An 8,144-nucleotide genomic window follows, 5' to 3' on the forward strand; every position below is an offset into this window, starting at 1 on the left:
CACTACACTACACAGTTTGTTTCATAAAGATCTTTATGTCCGGAGACGCGCCTCTTGTTAAATTTAGCAAATAAGGCAGAATTAACAAATAAACAATTGGGAAGATTAATTATGCATTTACATTAAAATGGGCGCTATTTAAAAATAACAATCGGGTGATACACAGTACTGAACCAGTCTAGACAAGTCAGTTAACAGTACGCCTTTCTTAAATCAGTGTTTCATATTTTATCCTGGTTATTGTAACGCCAGTGACACGCTAAACTTAATTTACATTGCTGGACATTGAAGGCTTCCGTAGTGACCTCGCGGCTTGATGGTTATTTTCTCTTTCAGGGAACTGGGGTTGCATCCACAACCCATCGTTCCCTTTCAAGTCGAAAATAACCATCAAGGTATGGAACAGTGTACCCAAGCAAGGAGGATTCTCGGCAGTAGGACAGACTTACATCATAACGCAACTGCGTAGGCAACACATCTACATATATGCAGCGCTGCGCCTCAGCGTCTATGCTCACAATGACACCTGTCCTAAGGTGGAATAGTGAACACCGTATAGTCAACCACTCTATATGACCGCATCCTGAGGCATCATAGAGTGTAGCACAGATGCTCCAAATAGTGGAGCAGAGGAATCCAGTACATTCAACCAGTAAAACCTCGTAAAAGTATGCGGTGTAGCCCAACTGGCTGCAGCGCAAATGTCAGACACCAGCACCCCTCTAAAGAGGGCCCAGGATGTCGCCATACCCCTCGTGGAATGCGCCTTCAACTGCCCTGGTGGCGGAAGGCCTGCAGACTCATATGCTAATTTAATAGCATCCACTATCCAATGGGAAAGGCGTTGTTTAGACAACGGCTGACCCAAAGTCCTAGAACCATGGCATATGAACTACTGTTCCGTTTGCCACACAGTAGATGTACGGTCAATATAACACCTAAATGCCCGCACGGGGCAGAGCATGTGTAACTGTTCTTACTCTGGGGAAGAAAAAGGAGGAGGATGGAACGCCATCAACTTGACTGGTTGGTTCATATGAAACGTGGACATGACCTTGGGTAAAAGGCCGGATTTGGACGCATGGAGACTTTAGAACCATCTCCTGCGAAACGAGTGCACGATGAATGCACTGATAGTGCATGTAACTCGCCCACACGTTTGGCTGATACCACTGATAGCAAAAACGCGGTCTTCAGAGACACAAGCTTCATATCCACACTGTGGAGAGGCTCAAACAGTGTCTTGGTAAGGGCTTCTAGCACCACGTCAAGGCTCCATGATGGTAAACTGGTCGTCCTAGGAGGTCGCAAGCGTCTTGCGCCTTTTAGGAATTGAGATGCCAGAAAATGACAACCTGGTGATAAACTGTCAATGCGTACATGGCAAGCCAATATGGCGGCTAAATACACCTTAACCCTTTGCGGTCCTATGTCGGACCTGGTCCGACATTGCAATTATTCCTATCCGGTCCATTGTCGGACCCTGTCCGACATCATCAAAAAAACACAAAAAACGGCGTATCTCATGAATAGTCATAAATAGTCATACTTGCCCCTGGCATCACATAGGGGCGGTCATAAGGAAACAAGCTGGCTGGAGTTTGGTGATAAAACGAGTGATCAGGAGATGATTGATCGGTATGTACGACTATTATTATTATTATTATTATTTATTTCTTAGCATATGTGAAAGCGATAGCGAACTAAAGGGTGGGACGGGGCTGGAGATGCCTAGTGAGTGCTTTGTTGATATTCAGGGCCTTTTAAACCCGTTTGACTGTGGAAAAAAATACTTTTAAACAGCACATCTAATATTAACTGCGCGTGTGAAAATAAATTGGACCTGACGCGCCTGACGCGCACTTAATAAATGGACTGCAAAGGGATAAGTGTAGAGGGAGATTTCCCTTCATCTAACAATTTCTGTAGAAACTGTAATATTACTGCCATAGGGCAGGATATTGGGTCATGGCCCTCAGCCAGACACCAATCTTGAAACAACTGCCATTTGTATGTATACTGTGACCTGGTAGAGGGCGTTCTGGCACTCTGAATGGTCGAAATCACTGCCGTCGAGAGCCCTAAGGCTGACAGGCGCTCCCGCTCAGGGGCCAAGCCCACAGCTGCATGAGCTTGGGGTTCAGATGCCATAGCCCTCCTTGGGCTTGGGACAATAGGTCCGCTCAAAGGGGAAGTGAAGAGATCTACTTGCGCTGTGCCTAACCACTCCCAAACTCGCTCTACCACCTGAGGGTGAAGACGCCATTCGCCCATAAGAGGGCCTCCTCTGGATAGGAGATCTGCTGCGTGGTTGACTCTGCCCAGTAGATGAACCGCTCAAAGAGAGGTTAACCGCGGTTGTGCCCATAGCAACAACCGTGCTACCATCCGGTGAAGACCGGGGGACCGTAGACTGCCCTGGCGATTGATATACGCCACTACCGTGGTGTTGTCTGACCGCACTAACACGTGCTTGCCTAGAAGCACCGGCAAAAAGTGCCGAAGGGCTAGGTCCACCGCTCTGAGCTCCAGAGCGTTGATGTGGGCTGACCTCCAGGGTCCTGACCACACTCCACAGGTCCCTATCCCGTTCCAGACTGCTCCCCAACCTTGGTTTGAGGCGTCCGTCGTGATGACTTCCCTCTGGTAGATGGGACCTAAGCGTACGCTCTGGCAGATGTTCGACGGAACTTTCCACCAGCGTAGCGCTTCCCAGCAGGTTTGGGATACCCTCAACCTGTGGTGTTTGTCTCTTCGCAGATGCAGCGCGAAGGCATTGAACCAGGCCTGCAAAGGTCTCTGGTGTAGTAAGCCCAAAGGAAGGGCTTGCAAGGCAGCAGCCACCAACCCCAGCATTCGTTGACACAGCTCCATGCTGACTGTTTCTCTCAACCTGAATAGGGAGAGACACCGCTCCATCATGGCAACTCTTTGTGTTGACAGGGTCGCTTCCATGGACACAGAGTCCAGATGCAGACCCAAGAATTCGGTCTGTTGGCTCGGCACGAGGCGGCTCTTTTCTGAATTGACCTTCAGACCTAGCCGCTGAAGATGGTCTGTAACCATCACTGTGTGCTGTGCCAACTGCTCCTTCAACTGCACGCAGACGAGCCAGTCGTCCAGATAGTTCAGCAGTCGGATGCCTTGAGCCCTCAAAGGAGCTAGAATGGCATCCATACATTTTGAAAAGGTTCGAGGAGCTAGTGACAGGCCAAATGGAAGGACACAAAACTCGGATGCCCTGCTCTGAAATGCAAACCGCAGATACTTCCTGTAACCTGGGCAAATGGGAACGTGAAAGTACACATCTGTGAGGACCACGGTGGTGAACCAGTCGCCGTGTCGGACTGACTGGATGATGTGCCTGTGCGTAAGCATCTTGAACGACAACACCCGTAGGTATTTGTTCAGTACTCGTAGGTCTAAAATAGGACGGAGCCCGCCGTCCTTCTTGGGCACCAGGAAGTATTTGGAGTAGAACCCCTGATCGATCAGAGCAGGGTCTATTGTTGAATGGCACGCTTCCTAAGCAATGCCTGTATTTCCACATTCAGAGCTGAGGACTGAACCAAGTCCTTCACTGCAGTTACCACCACCCCCCAAAAGGGAGGGGGGGGGGGGTTAACCGGAACTGAAGGGTGTAACCGGTGAGTATAGTTTTGTGCACCCAGATGTCGTTGGTGCAATGTTGCCAGAACTGGAGCTGTGGGACAGTGTAGGGGTGGGTCAAAGGCTGCCTGGGTTTCTCAGGGCTGTTTTGGCTGCACTCGTTTGCCAAGGGCCTGGCCAGAGCCACGAGGGCACTGTCTGCCACCTCCTCTAGGGCACCACCCTCCGCGCTGTGGTCTTGCAAATGGAGGTTGACCGCACGCTGCTGTACTTGAGAGAGATATCTTAGCACCCCGTGGCCGCGGCTGGTGCTGCGGTGGTGTTCTACACCACTGGTGCTCTTGTGGGCGTTTAGGCTGGAAGGGCTTATGCGGCCACATCTTCGCCATCTGCTGAGATGCCTCCCGGGCTTTAGCAGAGCGTTGCAGCATCTCCTCCACCGCTGGGCCAAACGTGTGCCCTGATGTGATAGGAGCATCTAACAAAGGAGCTTTGTCAGGCTCCTGGACTCTCGCCTGCGAGACCCAGAGCTGTCTTCTGGCCACCACCAGGGACACAATACTCCTGCCCTGAGCCCGTGCATTCAGCTGGGCTAGCTTCACCAAGAGCTGAGCAACTAGTCCCAACTCTGTACTTAGAGACACCGAAGGGTATTCTGGGAGGTCTTTCACCAGCGCCGCCTGATAAACTGAGAGGAGGCTGGCCACATTGGACAGTCTAACCGCCTCTGTAGCCACCGAATAGCCCTTCCTGAGGTGCACCTCCATGATCCTGCACTGCTTGTTAGGGCACGCAGGATCTTTTCCCACCCCTAAGAGCGTTGGTGTCTTCACCAAGGCTGCAAACGCAGCGCCAACCGGTGGGAAAGATGCCAACCCCGCTAGCTCGCTCCCTACATTGTAAAGGAGGAAGCCTTAGGTGAAGTTGCAGGGGAAAAGGCCGGAGTCCCCCACGTGGACTGCACCTCCTTAATAAAATCGGGGAAGGCTGCTGCGACCGCGCCGAAGGTGACTCGAAAAGAAACCGCCGAGGTTGTTCTACGGCAGGCCATTCAATCCCCAGATGGCGAGTTGCCCGCTCCACCAGTGACCATAGGGGGTCATTGGTGTCCAGCATCTCCATCTCAGTCTCTGAGCGGTGGGACGCTAGCTCTGCCTTCACACTGTCCTCTTCGAGGAGAGGCTCCCCTTCCGATGCATCCCTAGAGATGGCATCCACGTCCCATGTGTCTTGCTGTTGCACAACTGGGACGGACAAGGGCTGTGGTGGAACCTTCGGCTGGTTGGTAACCGACCTGACCAGTTCATCTGTGGCTTGAGCTTTGGCCAAGGACATGAGCAGCGATTGTTGACCCATCATCATGTCCATAAACTGAGACATCTTAGAGGTGAGCTCTGTGACACTCGACCTGTCTCTGCCTCGCCTGTCCCGACGAGGAGAACGGGAACGTCCTCTTCGTCGAGGTGACCCAGAATGGGACCTTGAGGGCCGGCAGGGGCGCTCCCTGCATGGGGAGGGACCTTGCGACTGTATAGGTGGGCTGCGGGAACTATTATTGATCATCTAACCAGTGATTCCAATATTTTGGGCAAAATTGATACAGTCAGCTCTGTCCAAAATGATCTGAGATAACGTTTCATCTATAACAACCAATGCGCTTAAATGTCACACTAACTGCTTGGAAGCCGTAAAGTTGCTCGCAACTCTAGCTATTATTATTATTATTATTATTATTATTATTATCATTATTATTACCTCCACTGTTGTTTTCAAACCATCACTGTAAAATATAATAATAATAATAATAATAATAATAATAATAATAATAATAATAATAATAATAATATATTTTGATTCATTGCCAAACCCTTATTAAAAGGTATTTGTTCATTCTATAACGATGTGGTTCTAAATATTGTTTTTCGGTAACACGTTCCATGAAGTGTCTCTATCACTGTATTCACAAACATGCGTGCAATGGAGTTGTGCAGAGTTACCATGTACTTCATGTGGAAATCTCTGTGCTCAATATAACCCTATCCCTAACACTAACCCTATCCCTATAACTAACCCTATCCCTAACACTAACCTTAACCCTAACACTAACCCTATCCCTAACACTAACCCTAACACTAACAATATCCCTATCACTAACCCTATCCCTATAACTAACCCTATCCCTAACACTAACCTTAACCCTAACACTAACCCTGTCCCTAACACTAACCCTATCCCTAACACTAACCCTAACCCTAACCCTATCCCTATCCCTATCACTAACCCTATCCCTATCACTAACCCTAACGCCTTGCTGATCCAATTGTGTGCTTGTGTATATCGTCCAAAAAATCACATTGTAAGTGTGCATAATAACACAGTAACTATATGTAAGTAAGGCTACGCGTGTAGCTACTAAGTATATAAATACACAGCAATCAGAGACACTTCATGTAAAGGGCGTTATCTGTTTCTCAAAGTTAAAAACTTTACAATTGCTGGTAGAATTCTTCTTTAAATCGCATGGCGCAATCCACATTTTTAAACGAGATGCATCCTCAACATTAGTCTTATTTTATTACAAACTCATGCTGCCTGTGTCTCCCTATTTATTATCATTTTTTGCTGTTTTTCTTTTTGTCAATGCAAATCCCGGTTATTATTTCGCTCGGGTCGGACAGCCCGTTACCGTCCCCTGTGTCTTCAATTGGAAACTCGAAAGCACCGATGATGTCCGCGGATTCCGAGACAACGCGAGCGGGGGACTGATCGAGGTGTTCCCTGGTGAATGCGGAGATCGGAGCTAGTGATAGGGTTAGGGTTAATGTTAGGGACAAGGTTAGTGTTAGGGATAATGTTAGTGTTAGGGATAGGGTTAGTGTTAGGGATATGGTTAGTGTTAGGGATAGTGTTAGTGTTAGGGATAGGGTTATATCGTGCACAGAGATTTCCACAGTAAGAACTTTCTAACTATGCATAATAACATGATGCTTCGTACCTGTATTTACTAAGTAACTTCTATGTAAATACACAGTAATTAGAGACGCTTCATGTAGTGTTGCCAAATGGTTTATTAAAATATATTAGAGACGGCAAGTTATTACTGAATGTAAATACCCTGATTGCCCTATAAATTCAATGTTATAAAATGTAATTATTATTATTATTATTATTATTATTATTATTATTATTATTATTATTATTATTATTATTTTCATTAAGTTTCAGATGATTCCTCTGTGAATCGGTCAGTGTCTATCCTGGCCCCCCTAGCTGTCTCCGGCAGCGCGCTCGATTCCAAGGCGACCCTGACATTAGTGTTGTCTAATCTGGGGCCTCTCCTCGCCCTCGGTTCGGGTCCGGTGGTTCATCTCCGGTAACCTCGTAGAGGAGGGAACGCCGAGCTCCGGGATCAAAGTGAAGGAGGGCAATTGAACCCAGGTCTGGTTGCAGAGCGGTGCCTGGTTCAGTACGCCGTGTTCTCCGGGGTCTCCCTTCTCGCTCTCTCCGCGGCTCTCTGCGGCTGCGCGCTGTGGACCCGCCGCCGCTTCAAAACAGGTACCGTCCCGGCCGCTCCCTCCCTGTGCGCTGGTGCGAGTTTATAGCGCTACAGCCAGTGATGGTTCTGCAGCGGGCTAGCGAGTCAGTGCACCGCATTGTATATTATTATTATTATTACGCTGGTTACGTTGTTAAAATGTATTTTGTATTCATGTAGTTTTGTTGCATACACACACACGCACGCACGCACACACACACACACACACACACACACACACACACACACACACACACACACACACACACACACACTTTATATATATAAATATTAGGACCCCAGTGGTCTGTGATTAAGGGGAGGGGTCGGGTCTCTCATTCTACACCGCGAACCAGCAGGTGGTACTACTGCAGAGTGCACGTGCTTCATTTCTGTGCAGTTCTTAAGCAAGGTTACACAGTGTCTGTATTATAAGAAAGACGTTAAGAAGCAGGTTGTCCGAGGAGCTGTTACCAGCCGCTTCTCCCTGCCGCTTATTACCGCGGCCCGGGGAGACGCTGTTGGTATTCATCTGTAGACACTTAGCCTCGTTCTGAGACTCTGTCAGTGACGTCTCAACTTTGCATTCCCAGCGTCCACTGAAGACTCCACGCGTGTAATTTACAAAAGGACCCCCGGCAGCGGAGATAGAAAGGTAAAGTTCCCGTGCTCAATTCACCGTCTCATCTGGTGAAGTGTTTCCTGTCTATAGTTAAGCGATCCCTTCAGCCCACGACGTCGAGTGCCCCAGGGGGATCAGTACAATATGAGACGGAGTTGAGGTTTTTGATACTAGTTTTGATACTAGTGCATTCAGGGGTCTATTCTGACTTGGTTTACGCGTGATTTACCCGCTTGAAGAAGGGTTTACATGCCCACGAATGGTAAATACTATACCATATATGAGCATGTAAGACCTAAACCAAGTCAGAAAAGACCCCTCACTGCGTATTCTGGTAAAAGCTGTCCTGTGATAAGATCGGTGGGCTTTTAGAAGGGC

The sequence above is a fragment of the Acipenser ruthenus genome, chromosome 35 (assembly GCF_902713425.1).
Source record: "Acipenser ruthenus chromosome 35, fAciRut3.2 maternal haplotype, whole genome shotgun sequence".
In the NCBI taxonomy this organism is placed as follows: domain Eukaryota; kingdom Metazoa; phylum Chordata; class Actinopteri; order Acipenseriformes; family Acipenseridae; genus Acipenser; species Acipenser ruthenus.